The 21369-nt window shown below is 39.7% G+C and overlaps 1 long non-coding RNA gene across 1 annotated transcript; it reads left to right on the top strand.

Annotated features, from left to right (window-relative positions):
- Positions 1–13: 13 nt before the first annotated feature.
- LOC118398291 (uncharacterized) lies at positions 14–1741 on the top strand. The gene is made up of 6 exons (XR_004828597.2): positions 14–97; positions 632–693; positions 805–862; positions 942–1015; positions 1117–1140; positions 1368–1741. It is a non-coding gene; the product is annotated as an uncharacterized LOC118398291 (long non-coding RNA).
- The last annotated feature ends 19628 nt before the right edge of the window (positions 1742–21369 follow it).

Below are 21369 nucleotides of genomic sequence, written 5' to 3'. Positions count from 1 at the left end.
CAAACGCGTTTAACCAAAACCTTTCCCAGTCTCCTTCAAGGTCACCCAAGTTCTTAATCGAACCTGACCTACATGGATAAAAATATAAACCATGGAAGTAAGTGAGACTGTCATTATGCATAATGTACTTTGTAATATTCATGTTATACCAGTACAGTGGTACATTTTCATATGACCAACTACCGCACCGATGTTAGCATGGGTTAATTAGCGCCCATTTGCACGTGAGGGAATCTGCTCTCAATGAGGGAATCTTATTTGGACAAATTTGCCTACTTGAGCAGTAAGCCTAGGTTTGTAGGCATGTAATCAATTTGTGTTCAATGTATGCCTTGTTGTGTTTGACTGGCTCTAAACGTGTATTGTTGATGCCATTCCCTTAGTTACACATAGCGAGTCTACACAGCCTACACATAGTATATACAATAATGAAATCATTATTATTATTATTTACGATTATCATTATTGTTGTTATCATACCTATCAAACTTAACAACCTACTCTTTAACATTACATTGCAATGGAAGCACAGTGTGATTTCACTGAGGTATGTATAAATTATGAAATATTCATCACTAGTGCATACAATGTTTTTGGGATACCCATCCGATTGTGATTTTCTTTTTCAAAGGAAAACATGCAGCAAATTAGGCCATGGTGGCGCCTAGTTCTCCTGCAGAACTTTCCCATGCCGTAAGTATTGAACATCATAAAAACGTTTCATTTGCATCCTTAAAATCACTTGTTTCACTGTGGCCAGACTGACCTGAATATATTTTATATGTTTGTCATTCACTCACTAAGGTCTGAAGAAGAGAGGTTGAAAGATCGAAAAAGGCTGCAAAAACAAAACGCACTACAGGTAGTAGTCGTATGATGAGTGGTATAGTCTTAAACCAATGTTTAAAGACTTAACCCCCCCCCTCTCCAATATATTTTAGGATGATGTAGAAGATGCCCCCCCCCCCTGAGAAGTCACAGCATGTCACTTCAGCATCCAGCTCTGCAGGATCAGGTACTGTATAGGGTATTAGCTAAAGTAAGGTGCATTCTTGTATACACATCCCTAGAGGTTCCTTTACATTACTTAATGACCACAATCTGTTTTCTTTCTAGGTGATACTGAAAACGAAATGCACGGTGAGCTGTGAACTGGTTATGTAGTCTACTGTGTGTAATGCTGAAGGCTTGATGCATGGCAAGACATAATAGTTGTGATGACTTGAGTAGTTATAGATATCACTGAAAACCCCTTTTAGTAATAGTGGCTTTTGTTTGCATGGTGATATTGTGAAAGTAGGTTGTAATTTGACTTGATCAACCAATTAGGGACTACTCTTAATATTCATTCTTCCTTTTTCTTCAAGGAAGCAGATGTTCTTATAAGGGACACCTTAGAGGCAGCAAGGTAGTGTGAACTCCAAACATTTAAAGGCACTGTTTCCCTCCCCAGTGTAATTGGGATGGACAGGGAAGACTCCATTACAACCCTTAAAGGACTACGGTTGTATGATGGCCTGGATGAAGAGGAAAATATTCTCAAGGAACCATTCATGTTACAGAGAGATTGAGATGTTCTGTGTGGAGGCAGTTGAAAACAAGAACATTACTGTCTTTGCCTCTTGAGGAGCAGGAGTGAAGCCATTTTTGAGGAGTGGTCAAACCTTGTTTTTGTCTGCTGTGTTAATTGTTAATTGTTTTAATTGTGTTAAGTTGTTTAGTAAAGATGACGTTGAAGTCACCCGAGTCTCTGATCTCTGTACTGGAGCTGGTATAACTTCATGTACAAAGCACATTTAGCTTGTCAGTATGTCTATATGGTATAGTCTGTCTCCATTCTCATGAGGAAAGTAAATAGCATTATAAATAAGGATAGGTAGTAACTGTGTATGTGTGTGTGTGTGTGTGTGTGTGTATATATATATGCTCAATGAAATAATATAAGTTATAACATTTATCAACACAATTTTAACAGTACATGACATGCATAACAAGTCTGTTGTTCACTGCAGAAATATCAGTAACTTGTCTTACAGCATGAAGCACAAAGTGTTGCAACACATCTGCTGGTACCACTTTATATAATATTTCTTAAGATCTTCAAAAATGAAATATGTTTGTATTCAACGTGTGTGTTTGTATTCAGTGTGTAACCGTCAAACCTCAGACAACAAAAATGTGGGCGGAATCAAATGTTTGACTCCGCCCACATCGAGCCTGGCCCGAATTGCACACTGCAGTCAGGGGTACTTGGCTTTCACCTGCAAGCAAGTATGGGTAACTGCATACGTGGGTGTGTCATCAGAAGTGGGAGGATCAACAGCGATAGGCGTTACACCAACCATGTGAAACAAGGTTGGGAGTGCTAAGGCACTCTATTCTTAATATTATGAGAATCATACTGTGGCTTTTGAATGTTAACAAAACACAACAAACTCCTAACTAAATATGAAAATAAAAGTAATTTTTAAGTCGGTTATTAGTCTACCAACTCGTGTTTTTTCGACTACCATTGGATGACGATACAATTGTTTTTTTGTGAATAAGGCTCAGGGAAGCAAAGAGCCTACAGGTTTTTCATTTTGCAATAAATCTGTTTGATTGTTATAACCAGGGGTGAAAGTATATTTAATTTCTTCCCGGTACAGGATCTCCTTTGTGAGCGCACGCAGCTGCACCAACATTTTTTATGGTTGGCCGCCGTAAGCGAGACAAAAAATTGCCACCCTCACTCAATTTGAGCCCTGTTTTTATTTTTATTTAAATTCTTATTTACAATGACACCTCCCTGGTCACAAAACCATGTACATTGGTTATATACCTCACATTTCGTCATAAATGTCCCTCCTCCTCTCAGATACAATGGCAATATAGTTCACAACCCTTCTCACATTGTCTGCCACCTGTTAAACAATCTACTACAAGCCCAAGGTCTCTCCCCTTCCTGTAAGGAACACAATATTCCAGCCGGTCTGACGATAGCTCCATTCGTTTCTACCAAGGAACAGAAAGTCCTTGTTCTAATTCTTGACTAAAACTACACGACCTTATATTCAGTATTGTGATTATAATAAGATTCATACAGTAACATAGTAGTATTCTGTTTAGTTATAATTCTAAGCTAAATGTATACATACTTTAGGCATTATTCATAAAAATCAGTACTGTACTATACTGTACTGAAATATACTACTTGACTATACTGTACTGAACTCTACTCTACTTTATTGTTGTGTGCTGTACTCTACTCTACTGAGCTGTACTTTGATGTCCAAATTTGTGAAATATAGTTGTTAATGCTAGGTTCAGTTGTTGCTCGGTACGGACCAACCACATTTGGTCTTGTTTGGTGGCAGAGCTCATTAAAATGATACCCAAATATGCAAAGGAGGATATTTCATATTTTTACCTTTGCATACCTATTTAGGATACATCACCATGAAGAGAAGGACATTCATTTCCATACTTATGCATTTCTGTGTACAGATCAGGGACCCATGATGAAATTCCCTTACCTCAATTACAGTTGAAGTCGGAAGTTCACATACACCTAAGCCAAATACATTTAAACTCAGTTTTTCACAATTCCTGACATTTAATCAGAGTAAAAATTCCCTGTCTTAAGTCAGTTAGGATCACCACTTTATTTTAAGAATGTGAAATGTCATAACAATAGTAGAGAGAATGATTTATTTCAGCTTTTATTTATTCCATCACATTCCCAGTGGTTCAAAAATGTACATACACTCAATTAGTATTTGGTAGCATTGCCTTTAAATTGTTTAACTTGGGTCAAACGTTCTGGGTAACCTTCCACAAGCTTCCCACAATAAGTTGGGTGAATTTTGGCCCATTCCTCCTGATAGAGCTGATGTAACTGAGTCAGGTTTGTAGTCCTCCTTGCTCGAACACAATCTTTCAGTTCTGCCCACAAATTTTCTGTAGGATTGAGGTCAGGGCTTTGTGATGGCCACTCCAATACCTTGACTTTGTTGTCCTTAAGCCATTTCGCCACAACTTTGGAAGTATGTTTGGGGTCATTGTCCATTTGGAAAACCCATTTGTGACCAAGCTTTAACTTCCTGACTGATGTCTTGAGATGTTGCTTCAATATATCCACATCATTTTACATCCACATCATTTTTCATCCTCATGATGCCATCAATTTGATGCTGCCACCCCCGTGCATCACGGTTGGGATGGTGTTCTTCGGCTTGCAAGCCTCCCCTTTTTCCTCCAAACATAATGATGGTCATTATGGAACAACCAGTTCTATTTTTGTTTCATCAGACCAGAGGACATTTCTCCAAAAAGTACACTCTTTGTCCCCATGTTTAGCTGCAAACCGTAGTCTGGCTTTTTTATGGCGGTTTCGGAGCAGTGGCTTCTTCCTTGCTCAACGGACTTTCAGGTTATGTCGATATATGACTTGTTTTACTGTGGATATATATACTTTTGTACCTGTTTCCTCCAGCATCTTCACAAGGTCCTTTACTGTTGTTCTAGGATTGATTTGCACTTTTTGCACCAAAGTACATTCATCTCTAGGACACAGAACACATTTCCTTCCTGAGCGGTATGACGGCTGCATGGTCCCATGGTGTTTATACTTGCATACTATTGTTTGTACAGATGAATGTGGTACCTTGAGGTGTTTGGAAGTTGCTCCCAAGGATGAACCAGACTTGAGGCATACAATTTTTTCTGAGGTCTTGGCTGATTTATTTTGATTTTCCCATGATGTCAGAGCAAAGAGGCACTGAGTTTGAAGGTAGGCCTTGAAATACATCCACAGGTACACCTCCAATTGACTCAAATGATGTCAATTAGCCTATCAGAAGCTTCTAAAGCCCTGACATAATTTTCTGGAATTTTCCAAGCTGTTTAAAGGCACAGTCAACTTAGTGTATGTAAACTTCTGACCCACTGGAATTGTGATACTGTGAATTATAAGTGAAATAGTCTGTCTGTAAACAATTGTTGGAAAAATTACTTGTGTCATGCACAAAGTAGATCCTAACTGACTTGCCAAAACTATAGTTTGTTTACAAGAAATTTGTGGAGTGGTTGAAAAACGAGTTTTAATGACTCCAACCTAAGTGCATGTTAACCTCCGACTTCAACTGTATGTTACACGGTGTACATACACATCACTTACAGTAGTTCAGTAAACAAATATATATATTTTTTAATCAATGTCAAGGTGCCATGTCATAGGTGACACCCCATTCTTTCTGCAGACATCTTTGAATTTTATTTCAGAGCAGATATTTAACCTGAGGGAGATTTTACCGAAATGTTGTTACCAAACTTTGCATCTGCACAGATCCTCCAGTAATTGTGTTTTTGTCAAATGTAAATTGTTGATAGTAGTCCTTGTACATCGAATGGTATGATTTGAGAAACTTTGAAATCAGTGTTTCTTGTTTGGCATACATTTTAAGTCAGACATCTGAGTCTAAATTCATTATTGTGGAATTGCCCGTACGTTTCAATATGGACTGTAAACAGCAAGGCACACGTCCAAAAGTGGAAGTCGTGTCACAGGCTCTCTTGCTTTTTCCTCTGAAAACCATATGTGTCTGATCTTTGCCGATGGCACTGATGGTGGCTAACCAGTGGAGATGGATGACTCATAACTCATCCAAGATGAGTGTCGAAAATTGAACTGCACTTGTCAGAGCACATTGTAAGTCATGTGCCCATTTATGCAGTGTTCTGTGGAGCATAAGAAGAGGTTGGCAGATTGAGCCTTTAAGGTCAAGAAAGCAAAGTAACAGAATGACCACAATGACAGGGACAAATGGCCCACTAGTTGAATTAACAGAGATTTGAGAGTGGAGGGTTTAATATAGTCACGGAGTAGCTCTGATGGACATGTATGTTTGTCGTCCGTCAACTGATGTGTGTGCTACTGTAGGTGTATGTTTCATTCTCTTCCCCACTGCTGAAGTTCTTCGTACATTAGATGAATACAATTTTTTATTTATTGCTGTACAACATTTACATGGCTATAATCTACCAAGGTAACGTTAGCTAACGAAACCTGTTATACTATCATCACCGAGAGTCCTGTTTGCTGTGACCGACTGTTTATCCCAGTGAAAGAAGTGAAGATTTTATCATTTCCCCTGAGACTATGTCAGTTTGTGGGCACACATTGAGCACGGTTACATGCACACAATAATGTGATTATTGTGGATAGTCAGGTTAATATAATAGTTTGTTTAAAACGTTTAAGTTACATGCTTTGCAAGAAGAACAATTTCCCTACTAATCCTGTTTACATGGACAAATCTGAAATCAGGCTACTATTGGTACTTTTGATCAGTGTAAATCTTGGTGGGGAAAAAATAAAAGTAGGACGATGTGAAATGGCTAGCTAGTTAGCGGGGTGCGCGCTAATAACATTTCAATTGGTGACGTCACTCGCTCTGAGACCTTTAAGTAGTTGTTCCCCTTGCTCTGCAAGGGCCATTGTGGAGCGATGAGTAACGATGCTTCAAGGGTGGCTGTTGTCAATGTGTGCAGAGGGTCCCTGGTTTGAGCCCAGGTAGGGGCGAGGAAAGGGACGGAAGCAAAACTGTTACACCAGCAAAGTCATTACACAACACTAAGCAATACATTCATTGCACTATAACGGTGACAAACAATGCACACAAACTGTTAGGGCCAACATAAAGCTGTCCCAACAGCAGTCCCAACACTCGCTACATCTGGCTATCAGTGTAGCCTTGTCTGGAAGCGATACAGTTTATTCTGCCTCATTTACTGGCTTTTCAAAAACATAACTGATATGGCAGACTTGCTTAATAAACAAATGTGGTTTCTACTGACAGTTGACATGTACAAACTATGGCATAAGGGGACAACAAGCGGATAAGAGGCAATCCGTAATTTCGTTTAAGACATTAATGAATGAGCCAGGACGGATGTAGTCAATATAACTATTTGTTCAGCACTTTTGAAATGTACAGCAACAGAATTCAGAACATGGGCCGTACTTACAGTGTTCTCCCTGTACACCAAGTCGGAACCGTAGGATGAATAAAGGGGGCGCATATTCAGCCAATGAAAGCTCTAACAATATTCGATGATTACGTTTATCAAAAACAGGTTATAGACTACATGTGCAACACCGAGTCAGAACTGTAACTTTTGGCAAAATTAAGAGGGGAAAATAGACCAAATTATTAGGGTGAGGCACATTGGCTACTAACAGCTTACTAGACAATGTTGTATTACTTTATTAGCTACAGTATACATATCTCCCTGGCATATTACATAATTTATGCAGCAGCATATAAGACATTTTTGGACTCACCTTGTGATGTGCTCACTTGAACAGGAAGGTGGCACGGCGGTCCCATCATGTGCAAAGAGGCCGGATTTACAATTCCAAGTTGGATGACCTTTCAAAATGTATTTTCCCAGGCTGTGCCTGTTTATTCCCGACTTCCCAGTTGCCATGCTTCCAGTTAGCCACTGTCACGGATTCCTTCCAAACCACTCTTTGTTGAATTTGCGATTTCTAACTTGTGTAATGTTTATGTCCAATGGCTGATGAGCACCGATACGTTTTATCTATAATCTCTCTTCATTATTTATCTTTATATGACAAGGATTAAAAATGATTTGCCAGATCAATAACGGAATCATACGTTATTGATACTCTTCTTTATATTCCTTGTTAATATGCATCGACTCCCTATTCGCCAGTCTCTACTCAACTATCTGCTGCTTTACGCCTTAAATTGGTCTTCTTAATTTGTTTGCAGCTGGTGTGGCTTAAATTGGTCTTCTTTAATATATATGTGTATGTGTGTGTGTGTATATATATATAAAGGATAGAACCTTGCACTTTTTGTATTCTTTCGAGCATGGATTCAAATAAGCCTCCTTGGCTTATTCCTTTTCATGATTTTGAGTGTGAGTACTTTTTGAACTCTACTGAAATAGAAGAGGCCAGACATTTCTCTAAAATGTTGTGCACAAATTTGTTTGCATCGCTGTTGGTGAGTATTTCTCCTTTGCCAAAATAATTCATACACCTGACAAGTGTGACATCAAGAAGCTGATTAAGCACCATTATCATTAGATAGATGCATCTTGTGCTGGGGACAATAAAAGGCTACTCTAAAATGTGCAGTTTTGTCACAACACAATGCCACAAGTTTTGAGGGAGTGTGCAATTGGCATGCTGACAGCATAAATTGACACCAGAGCTGTTGCCAGAGAATTTAATGTTAATTTCGCCACCAAAGTTTTAGAGAATTTGGCAGTGCGTCCAACTGGCCTCACAACCGCAGACAACGTGTGACCACGCCAGCCCAGGACCTCCACATCCGTCTGGCCACTGCCATGCTGGAGAAGTGTGCTCTTCACAGCATTTGCTGATGTCACTGTTTTAAACAGCGTGCCTCGTGGTGGGGTTATGGTATGGGCGGGCATAAGCTAAAGACAAACGCAATTGCATTTTATCTGTGGCAATTTGAAACCACATACCGTGAAGAGACCCTGAGGCCCATTGTCGTGCCATTCAGACGCCGCCATCACCTCATGTTTCAGCATGATAATGAAAGGCCCCATGTCACAAGGATCTGTACACAATTCCTGGAAGCTGAAAATGAACCAATTCTGTTTGCATATTTGCCAGACAGGTCAACCATTGTCACCCAGACATGTCACCCTGGATCGACGTGTATGACAGCATGTTCCAGTTTCTGCCAATAACAAGCAACTTTGCACAGCCATTGAAGAGGAGTGGGACAACATTCCACAGGACACAATCAACAGCCTGATCAACTCTGTGAAGGAGATGTTGCGCTGCATGAGGCAAATGGTGGTCACATCAGAGACGGAATGGTTTTCTGATCCACACCCCTACTTTTTTTTAAGGTATCTGTGACCAACAGATTCTCAGTCATGTGAAATCCATAGATTAAGGCCTAATGTGTCACGTTCTGACCTTTATTTCCTGTGTTTTGTATTTAGTTAGTATGGTCAGGGCGTGAGTTGGGTGGGCAGTCTATGTTTGTTTTTCTAGGTTTTGGGAATTTCTATGTTTCGGCCTGGTGTGGTTCTCAATCAGAGGCAGGTGTCGTTAGTTGTCTCTGATTGAGAATCATACTTAGGTAGCCTGGGTTTCACTGTGTGTTTGTGGGTGATTGTTTCTGTCTCTGTGTTTTGCACCAGATAGGGCTGTTTTTGGTTTTCCACGTTTATTGTTTTGTAGTGTTCATGTTTATCTGTTTTTATTAAACATGAGTCAATATAACCACGCTGCGTTTTGGTCTGCCTCTCGTTCAGATGAAGAAAACCATTACATAATGAATTTATTTAAATGGACTGATTTCCTTATATGAGCTGTATATCAGTAAAATCTTAAATTGTTGCATGTTGGGTTTATATATTTTTTCAGTGTATATATCATAAGGACGTGGTAGCCTAAACCTACACCAAAATCACCACCATATTTCTTATGAGATATTAGGATGGTTAATGTGGCAACTCAAAAGCGGGTGTCACTAGGCAGAATGTACTTTGATTGAAACAAAATACAGGAAGGCTATATAGTTTTAACCTTTATTTACAAGGGAAGACATTAACACCATCTGCTCTACTTCGCTCATGAAACGGTAATTCAAGAAGATCTAAATGCATATTCCCATGACACTGATTGAGATCAAATTATTGGCATGCAGACCAGTGGTCGTCGATGCCGTTTAAGATTTTATGAGTATGGCCTTATTTCTGGAACAGCATATTAGATGACTGTCATTCAAATTCCATTCACCCAGGTCAGTGTAACTGTAACGTTCGTCGTCTTCCTCTGATGAGGAGTAAGAGAGGCCGGTCCAATTTGCAGCGTTGTAAGTGTCCATTTTAATAAGACAAACTGAACACTACAAAAATACAAAATAACAAAGTGAAACAAACGAAGCGGTCCCCTGTGGTAACAAACACTAGCACGGAAAATAATCACCCACAACTCAAAAGTGAAACCAGGCTACCTAAATATGGTTCTCAATCAGGGACAATGATAAACAGCTGCCTCTGATTGAGAACCATACCAGGCCAAACACAGAAATCCCAAAACATAGAAAAAGGAACATAGACAACCCACCCAACTCACGCCCTGACCATACTAAAACAAAGACATAATAAAATAACTAAGGTCAGAACGTGACAGCACCCCCCCCAAAGGTGCGGACTCCGGCCCCAAAACCTAAACCTATAGGGGAGGGTCTGGGTGAGTGTCTGTCCGCGGTGGCGGCTCTGGCACGGGACGTGGACCCCACTTCACCATAGTCCTTCTCCGCCTCTTTACCCGCCTCCATGGCCTCTTTAACGCGGCGACTCTCTCTTGCTTCTCTTTCATTAATGAAGAAATGAAACTGTTCAACTATTGTCTTTCTTACTCTTTAAGCTAACTACTCACCACATGTTATGCACTGTAGTGCTAGCTAGCTGTAGCTTATGCTTTCAGTACTAGATTCATTCTCTGATCCTTTGATTGGGTGGACAACATGTCAGTTCATGCTGTCTATGGAAGGGGGTGAGGTTTTGGATGAGGTTTTGGATTAAAGTCAATGTACCCAGAGGAGGACGGAAACTAGCTGTCCTCCGGCTACACCATGGTGCTACCCTACAAAGTGCTGTTGAGGCTACTGTTGACCTTCATTGCAAAACAGTGAGTTTTAATAGTGATGATGCCATGGCCTGTTTTAACATTAGGTACAGTGCATTCTGAAATATTTAGACTCCCTCCCTTTTCCATATTTTGTTATGTTACAGCCTTATTCTAAAATGGATTAAATCATTTTTTCCCTCATCAATCTACACACAACAAACCATAATGATGAAGCAAAACATTTGTTCATCCTTGAGAAGTTTCTACAACTTGATTGGAGTCCACTGTGGTAAATTCAATTAATTGGACATGATTTGGAAAGGCACACACCTGTCTATATGAGGTCCAACAGCTGACAGTACATGTCAGAGCAAAATCCAAGCCATGAGGTCGAAGGAATTGTCTGTAGAGCATCGAGACGGGATTGTGTCAAGGCACAGATCTAGGGAAGGGTACCAAAACATGTCTGCAGCTTTGAAGGTCCCCAAGAACACAGTGGCCTCCATCGTTCTTAAATGGAATAAGTTTGGAACCACCAACCTCTTCCTAGAGCTGGCCGCCTGGCCAAACTGAGAAATCGGGGGAGAAGAGCCTTGGTCAGGGAAGTGACCAAGAACCCGACGGTCACTTTGACCGAGCTCCAGAGTTCGTCTGTGGAGATTGGAGAACCGTCCAGAAGGACAACCACAGTGGAGAGTGCTGAGGGGAGGACGACTCATAATAATGTCTGAAACGGAGCGAATGGAATGGCATCAAACACATGGAAACCATGTGGTGGGGATGGAAACCATGTGTTTGATCTATTTGATACAATTCCACTAATTCCGCTCCAGCCGATACCACGAACCCATCCTCCCCAATTAAGGTACCACCAACATCATGTGAATAACCATCTCTGCTGCACTCCACCAATCAGGCCTTTGTGGTAGAGTGGCCAGACGGAAGCCAATCCTCAGTAAAAGGCACATGACAGCCCGCTTGGAGTTTGCCAAAAGGCAAAGGACTCTCAGGCCATGACAAACAAGATTTTCTGGTCTGATGAAACCAAGATTGAACTCTTTGGACTGAATGCCAAGCGTCACATCTGGAGGAAACTAGGCACCATCCCTACGGTGAAGCATTGTGGTGGCAGCATCTTGCAGTGGGGATGTTTTTCCGTGGCAGGGACTGGGAGACTAGTTAGGATCGAGGGAAAGATGAACGGATCAATGTACAGACAGATCCTTGATGAAAATCTGCTCCAGAGTGCTCAGGACCTCAGACTGGGGCGAAGGTTTACCTTACAATAGGACAACGACCCTAAGCACACAGCCAAGACAACGCAGGTGTGGCTTCGGGACAAGTCTCTGAATGTCCTTGAGTGACCCAGCTAGACCCTGGACTTGAACCCAATCAAACATCTCTGGAGAGACCTGAAAATAGCTGTGTAGCGACACTCCCCATCCAACCTGATAGAGCTTAAGAGGATCTGCAGAGAAGAATGGAAGAAACACCTGAAATACAGGTGTGCCAAGCTTGTAGCATCATACACTGGAAGACTGGAGGCTGTATTCGTTGCCAAAGGTTTTTCAACAAAGTACTGAGTAAAGTGTCTGAATACTTTGAAAAAAATATGTGTCTGAATACTTTGAAAAAAATACCGTCATTTTAATTAAGAATTTGTTCAAAACCGACTTGCCTAGTTTGTTTAAATTAAACAAAATACATATTGCAATTCGTAACATGTCATATGAAATTGCTGATGAACATCTACAAATTAATACATACCATACCAAATGTAACATATCATATTAAACGGAGTGTTTGAATTTACATACAGAATAATACGAAATGCCCTGCGACCATGTTGAGTGGTGGGGAAGAGAATGTAACATGCCCCTACAGTACAGTTGCACACACATGAGTTGATGGACTACAAACATCCAAGTCCATCAGAGCTACTCTTCATCCACATTAAACCTTTCTGTCTCAAGACTCTGTGTATTCAACAAGTGGATCATTTGCTCCTGTCACTGCGGTAATTTGTTACTTCACTTTATTTACCTTAAAGTCTCAATCCTCCAACCTCTTCTCATGTTCCACAGAAAACTGCACAAATGGGCACTTATTATGTGCTCTGACAAGTGCAATTCAATTTCCAAGACTCATCCTGGACGAGTCATGAATCCTCCATCTCCACTGCTTACCCACCCTCAGCTCCATATGGTTTATAGGGGAAATGCAAGAGAGCCTGTGACATGACTTCCATTTTTGGACGTGTGCCTCGCTGTTTACAGTCCCCGTTGAAACATATGGGACTTTTTTCAACTTAAAATGTATGCCAAACAAGAACCATTGATTTGAAAGTTTTACAAACGATACAACTAGATGCACAAGGACTACTATTAACAATTTACACTGAACATTTGACCAAAATACAATTACTGTGCGGATGCAAAATTTGGTAACAGAATTTCGGTAAAATCACCCTCCATTTATTATGCGACCATATTTTCCAAAAACTATGTTAAATATCTGCTATAAATGAAGTTTCAAAGATGTCTGCAGTGATATGACACCTTGACTTTGATAAAATATATATATATATTTTGGTTATTGAACTAAAGTAAGTGAAGTGTATGTACACTGCGTAATAGAATTGCGGTAAGGGGATTTCGTCATGGGTCCCTGACCTGCACTCCACAGAAATGCATTATTATGGATATGAATGTCATTCTTTTCATGGTGATGTATCCTAAATAGGCACACAAAGGTAAAAATATGACTATCCTCCTCCATATTTGGGTATTGTTCTACACACTGGCTATTATTATATAATGAGCTCCGACAAACAAACAAGACCAAATTTGGTTGGTCCAGACCGGGCCAAATCTGAACCAATAATGTTTCACAAGTTTGGACATCAAATTACAGCACTGTAGCGTTCAGTAAAGTACAGTCAAGTATAGTTCAATATAGTAAAGTAGAGTATAGTTCAGTACAGTATAGTTCCGTACAGTACATTACAGTGTACTCAAATCTAGTGTGATCAACTGTGTACTGTACTGAACTCTACTCCACTCTATTCTACTCTACAGTACTTGAACTATATGCTACTTTTCTTTACTGTACTGTACTGATCTATACTCTACTTTACAGTACTCTACTGTGCTCTACTCTACTGTAATGTACTGTACTGAACTATACTCTACTTTTCTTTACAGTACTGTACTCTACTGTGCTCTACTGTACTGTTATGTACTATGCTGTCCAAACCTGGGCCAAATAAAACAAGGACCAAATGAAGCCCGATCCAAACCTCTATGGATGTTGAGATCAAGGCTTGTCGTGACCGGACCAAAAAAGGATGGCTGTGGATGTTGAGATCAAGGCTTGTCCGGACCGGACCAAAAAACGGATGGCTGTGGATGTTGAGATCAAGGCTTGTCCGGACCGGACCAAAAAACGGTGTCTGTGGATGTTGAGATCAAGGCTTGTCCGGACCGGACCAAAAAACGGTGTCTGTGGATGTTGAGATCAAGGACCAAATGAAGCCCGATCCAAACCTCTGTGGATGTTGAGATCAAGGCTTGTCCGGACCGGACCAAAAAACGGTGTCTGTGGATGTTGAGATCAAGGCCAGGATGGACTGACAACATTTGAACTACTTTTCAAGGTCCATGGACGTCCGGTGTCGGTTGGTGCTCAGTGGGTGAGGATGCTGGTTACAATAAAAAGGAAAGAGAGGGGGCAGATGTCATCGGGAGAGGTGACATCAATTGGAGAGAGAGTAAGGGAGAGAGAGAGGGAGGGGTTGTCCAGACTTTTCACACTAGCTTTGTGACTGGATTAATTCAGGGGCTTTACAGGGAAGCCCCTTGGCCCAAGCCGTAGGGGGTCAGAGAGGCAATATTACGCTATAATAATAATGTATTATGATATGCTATATACCATATATATATACTTTCTTGATTTTTGAATGACTACCTCATCTCTGTATCCCACATATACAATTATCTGTAAGCTCTCTGAGACAAGCAGTGAATTTCAAACACAGATTCAACCACAATGACCAAGGAGGCTTTCCAATGGTAAAAATAAAAAGCAGACATGGTTAAATGGTTCTGTCTCTGATAAAGAGATTGAAGTAAATTATTATAATGTATTTAGATGTGACAGATTACAGTTAAGGGGGAGGAGTGGCAATATATGTCAAATCTAACTTCATGGCATCCCAATCATTAAATATTTCTGTTCCCAAGAAAGTTAAGCTCTTGGTTGTAGATGTGTCCATAAATCAGAATACGCATTTATTTACCGCCCGCACTGCCTCCATGGCGGATGTTATTGGTGCTATATCTGAATGTTTAACTCTTCCTTTCAAGCACGTCTGACTTTCCTGCTGATCCTTCAAAATGTTGGAAAACAGTAAACGTACTGAAGCATACAAGTTCCTCTTCTTCCATGCCAAAGCAAATTCTGAGAATAATTGGATACAGTTGAAGTCAGAAGTTTACATACACTTAGGTTGGAGTCATTCACTCGTTTTTCAACCACTCCACAAACTTCTTGTTTAAGTTTGAGTTTGAGTTTATTTTATTTTTTGCAGGGACCGTGCACATTAATCAACGTTTCAGTAAAAGTGTCGGTTTTAGCCAGATGGCTCATTTTCAACTGCAGTCCCTAGGCAGGTTATTAAAAACAATTACAACTTATTTTTGTTAACAAACTATAGTTTTGGAAAGTCGGTTACGACATCTACTTTGTGCATGACACAAGTCATTTTTCCAACAATTGTTTACAGACAGATTATTTCACTTATAATTCACTGTATCACAATTTCAGTGGGTCAGAAGTTTACATATACTAAGTTGACTGTGCCTTTAAACAGCTTGGAAAATTCCAGAAAATGAAGTCATGACATTAGAAGCTCCTGATAGGCTAATTGACATCATTTTGGAGGTGTACCTGTGAATGTATTCTGTCTCCTTGAGATGAACGTACTTTGGTGCGAAAAGTGCAAGTCAATCCCAGAACAACAGCAAAGGATCTTGTGAAGATGCTGGAGGAAACGGGTACAAAAGTATCTATGTCCACAGTAAAATAACCTGAAAGGCCGCTGAGCAAGGAAGAAGCCACTGCTCCAAAACCGCTATAAAAAAAACAGACTACGGTTTGCAACTGCACATGGGGACAAAGATCGTACTTTTTGGAGAAATGTCCTGTGGTCTGATGAAACAAAAATAGAACTGTTTGGCCATAATGACCACCGTTATGTTTGGAGGAAAAAGGGGGAGACTTGCAAGCTGAAGAACACCGTCCCAACCATGAAGCACGGGGGTGGCAGCATCGTGTTGTGGGGGTGCTTTGTCTGCAGGAGGGACTGGTGCACTTCACAAAATAGATGGCATCATGAGGAGAGAAAATTATGTGGATATATTGAAGCAATCTCTCAAGACATCAGTCAGAAAGTTAAAACTTGGTCGCAAATGGGTCTTCCAAGCGGCCATCACAAAGCCCTGACATCAGTCCTATAAAAAAATGTGTGGACAGAACTGAAAATGCGTGTGCGAGCAAGAAGGCCTACAAACCTAACTCAGGTACACCAGTTCTGTGAGGAGGAATGGGCCAAAATTCACCCAACTCATTGTGGGAAGCTTGTGGAAGGCTGAACCTGAAACATTTGACACAAGTTAAACAATTTAAAGGCAATGCTACCAAATACTAACTGGGAATGTGATGGAAGAAATAAAAGCTGAAATAAATCATTTTCTCTATTATTATTTTGACATTTCACATTCTTAAAATAAAGTGGTGATCCTAATTTACAAGGATTAAATGTCAGGAATTGTGAAAAACTGAGTTTAAATGTATTTGGCTAAGGTGTATGTAAACCAGACATTTTTTTCCAAGGTCTTGGCTGATTTCTTTTGATTTTCCCATGATGTCAAGCAAAGAGGCACTGAGTTTGAAGGTAAGCCTTGAAATACATTCACAGGTACACCTCCAATTGACTCAATTAGCTTTTCAGAAGCGTCTAAAGCCATGACATCATTTTCTGGAATTTTCCAAGCTGTTTAAAGGCACAGTCAACTTAGTGTTTATAAACTTCTGACCCACTGGAATTTTGATACAGTGAATTGTAAGTGAAATAATCTGTCTGTAAACAATTGTTGCAAAAATGACTTGCGTCATGCACAAAGTAGATGTCATAATCGACTGCCAAAACTATAGTTTGTTAACAAGAAGTTTATGTAGTGGTTGAAAAACAAGTTTTAATGACTCCAACCTAAGTGTATGTAAACTTGCGACTTCAACTGTAGGTTGATATATTGCTATGTTTTCATTTGTGAAGCCTTTTTACAAAAAGTCCCACTGTACCTAACATCATTATTAAACTTTAGACATACAAGTTACCACACTCAGTCTTAGGGATGGCTAACTCTTGTAATTCCTTTGACCTCTACTGAGTTAGGTTAGGTAAATCAGCTTTTAGTTTTCTTGCACCTTGTTTGTGGAACAATCTTCAAAATGATCTTAAATTGGATTTTTTTGGTGCCTCCAGGGCAGGGTTCCCCAACTGGCCCCGCACTGTTTTATTTGGCCGCCCTTTCTGAACAGAAATAATATTTATATATATATATATATTTAAATTCATTGTTTGACATAAAAAATACCCCTTATTTGAATTCTTGGAAATGTGTTCCCAAGTATTCACACGCGTAATAGAGAGACGTGATCGTATACAAATGTAAGCAATGTTTGAAATGATCATGTTTCTGTCAAATATTATGTATGTTTGTGATTCTTGCAATCAATTTGTAGTCTACACATTATTTGTAATTATGTTCCAGCCCCTGGGGACCTTAACAGGGATAAATGTGTTTTGTTTTTAATGACAGTGTTTTACTTTATGCTTGCATTTTGAATTTAGGAGACCTTGGTCTCAGTATGACTCCCTGATAAAATAAAGGTTAAATAAATAGGAGAAAACTGAGGATGGATCGACAACACTGTAGATACTCCACAATACTAAATGACAGAGAAAAAAATAATCCAAAACATGCATCCTGTTTACAATAAGGCACTAAAGTAAAACTACAAAAAACGTGGCAAAGAAATTCATGTTATGTCCTGAATACAAGTACCACTCTTCATATTCAAGCATGGTGGTGGCTGCATTGTGTTCGGGGTATGCTTGTCAATTGTTCTTTCTACAGGACAATCACCTAAAACACAAGGCCAAATATACACTGGAGTTGCTTACCAAAACAACATTGAATGTTCCTGAGTGGCCTAATTACAGTTTTGACTTCAATCGGCTTGAAAATCTATGGCAAGACTTGAAAATGGTTTTCTAGCAACGATCAACAACCAACCCGACAGAGCTTGAATAATTAAAAAAATAACGTGCAAATATTGTACAATCCAGGTGTGTAAAGCTCTTCAAGACTTACCCAGAAAGATTCAAAGCTGTAATCGATGCCAAAGGTGATTCTAACATGTATTGACTCGGCGGGTGTGAATACTTATGTAAATGAGATGTTTCTGTAATTTATTTTCAATAAATGTTCAAACAATTCGAAAAACATGTTTTCACTTTGTCGTTATGGGGTATTGTGTGTAAATGGGTGAGAAAATACATCAATATTAATCCATTTTGAATTTAGGCTGTAACGCAATAAAATGTGGAATGAGTCAAGGGGTATGAATACTTTCTGAAAGCACTGTATGTATGTAAATGAATTGGATCAAGCTATGTAGCCTATTGATTCATTCTTGATGAATAAATAAAAGGATAATGTTAGATAGGTAGGTTCCCAATCTCCCAACGTCATCACTAGCTACCAAGCCATTTCAGGCTATCAAGTTAGAGTAAGAAAAGCAAGCAATTACTAAATGCATTGAATAACACTCATTCCTTTCAATATTTTACTTTTTGTTTTGGCAGAGATGCAGAGAAGCATATTTAGTTTATTTAAAATAAGAACCACCAGCCAGGAGGATACATACAGCTCAACGGGTATGCTTAGATATTCAGAAAAATACTTGGTTTAAAGGTAATCTCTCACCTTGTGATAATATCATGATATTTGTGTATTAATTATGATGTCATGATATGTGCTTGTATTGATGATGTGTGTCCCATGTACTGTGTTGTAATTTGGATGTAATATCCAAGGCATGTTAGTGCAGTATATTGAGATGTGATTTACAACAGTCAGAATGACATCTTCATTAAAATGGTAATTGAGCAGGTAAAGAGGTTTGCTTAGATAACCTATGCAGAAAAATATACTTTTTAATTTTTTTTGTTTTTTACATAGAATTAAGCATAATATGGCTCTAGACTGCAGGGAAAAACGGTTTCTCTACAGTATGGCCTGGAATTCAACACTAGTTCAATTTGAAGATGAGCAGAGCTTTGTGAACTAACATTGACTGATGAAATGTTGATGATGTCAGTATGTGCAATGGGAAATGAATATTCATCTGCCTCACTCTCTCTCTCTTCCCATTTCTCTCACAATATGTTGCTCTATCTCTGCATCTCTCCCTCTCTTTCTCTCTCTCTGTATCTCTCTCACTCTCTCTCTCTCTCTCTCTCTCGCTCTATTGCTGTCTCTATCACTGTCTCTCTCAATTCAATTCAATTCAATTCAAGGGCTTTATTGGCATGGGAAACATGTGTTAACATTGCCAAAGCAAGTGAGGTAGATAATATATACAGTGAAATAAACAATAAAAATTAACAGTAGACATCACACATACAGAAGTTTCAAAACAATAAAGACATTACAAATGTCATATTATATATATATATATATATATATATATATATATATATATATATATATACAGTGTTTTAACAATGTACAAATGGTAAAGGACACAAGATAAAATAAATAAGCATAGATATGGGTTGTATTTACAATGGTGCGTGTTCTTCACTGGTTGCCCTTTTCTCGTGGCAACAGGTCACAAATCTTGCTGCTTTGATGGCACACTGTGGAATTTCACCCAGTAGATATGGGAGTTTTTCAAAATTGGATTTGTTTTCGAATTCTTTGTGGATCTGTGTAATCTGAGGGAAATATGTCTCTCTAATATGGTCATACATTGGGCAGGAGGTTAGGAAGTGCAGCTCAGTTTCCACCTCATTTTGTGGGCAGTGAGCCTGTCTTCTCTTGAGAGCCATGTCTGCCTACGGCGGCCTTTCTCAATAGCAAGGCTATGCTCGCTGAGTCTGTACATAGTCAAAGCTTTCCTTAATTTTGGGTCAGTCACAGTGGTCAGGTATTCTGCCGCTGTGTACTCTCTGTGTCGGGCCAAATAGCATTCTGGTTTGCTCTGTTTTTTTGTTAATTCTTTCCAATGTGTCAAGTAATTATCTTTTTGTTTTCTCATGATTTGGTTGGGTCTAATTGTGCTGCTGTCCTGGGACTCTGTAGGGTGTGTTTGTGAACAGAGCCCCAGGACCAGCTTGCTTAGGGGACTCTTATCCAGGTTCATCTCTCTGTAGGTGATGGCTTTGTTGTGGAAGGTTTGGGAATCGCTTCCTTTTAGGTGGTTATAGAATTTAACAGCTCTTTTCTGGATTTTGATAATTAGTGGGTATCGGCCTAATTCTGCTCTGCATGCATTATTTGGTGTTCTACGTTGTACACGGGGGATATTTTTGCAGAATTCTGCGTGCAGAGTCTCAATTTGGTGTTTGTCCCATTTTGTGAAGTCTTGGTTGGTGACCGGACCCCAGACCTCACAACCATAAAGGGCAATGGGCTCTATGACTGATTCAAGTATTTTTAGCCAAATCCTAATTGGTATGTTGAAATGTATGTTCCTTTTGATGGCATAGAATGCCCTTCTTGCCTTGTCTCTCAGATCGTTCCCAGCTTTGTGGAAGTTACCTGTGGCGCTGATGTTTAGGCCAAGGTATGTATAGTTTTTTGTGTGCTCTAGGACAACAGTGTCTAGATGGAATTTGTATTTGTGGTCCTGGTGACTGGACCTTTTTTGGAACACCATTATTTTGGTCTTACTGAGATTTACTGACAGGGCCCAGGTCTGACAGAATCTGTGCATAAGATCTAGGTGCTGCTGTAGGCCCTCCTTGGTTGGTGACAGAAGTACCAGATCATCAGCAAACAGTAGACACTTGACTTCGGATTCTAGTAGGGTGAGGTGCTGCAGACTTTTCTAGTGCCCGCGCCAGTTCGTTGATATATATGTTGAAGAGGGTGGGGCTTAAGCTGCATCCCTGTCTAACTAAACGACCCTGTGTGAAGAAATGTGTGTGTTTTTTGCCAATTTTAACTGCACACTTGTTGTTTGTGTACATGGATTTTATGATGTCGTATGTTTTACCCCCAACACCACTTTCCATCAGTTTGTATAGCAGACCCTCATGCCAAATTGAGTCGAAGGCTTTTTTGAAATCAACAAAGCATGAGAAGACTTTGCCTTTGTTTTGGTTTGTTTGGTTGTCAATTAGGGTGTGCAGGGTGAATACATGGTCTGTTGTACGGTAATTTGGTAAAAAGCCAATTTGACATTTGCTCAGTACATTGTTTTCATTGAGGAAGTGTACGAGTCTGCTGTTAATGATAATGCAGAGGATTTTCCCAAGGTTACTGTTGACGCATATTCCACGGTAGTTATTGGGGTCAAATTTGTCTCCATTTTTGTGAATTGGGGTGATCAGTCCTTGGTTCCAAATATTGGGGAAGATGCCAGAGCTAAGGATGATGTTAAAG

This window comes from Oncorhynchus keta, chromosome 19 (assembly GCF_023373465.1).
Source record: "Oncorhynchus keta strain PuntledgeMale-10-30-2019 chromosome 19, Oket_V2, whole genome shotgun sequence".
NCBI lineage: Eukaryota > Metazoa > Chordata > Actinopteri > Salmoniformes > Salmonidae > Oncorhynchus > Oncorhynchus keta.
This window is presented reverse-complemented; position numbering and strand designations above follow the sequence as displayed.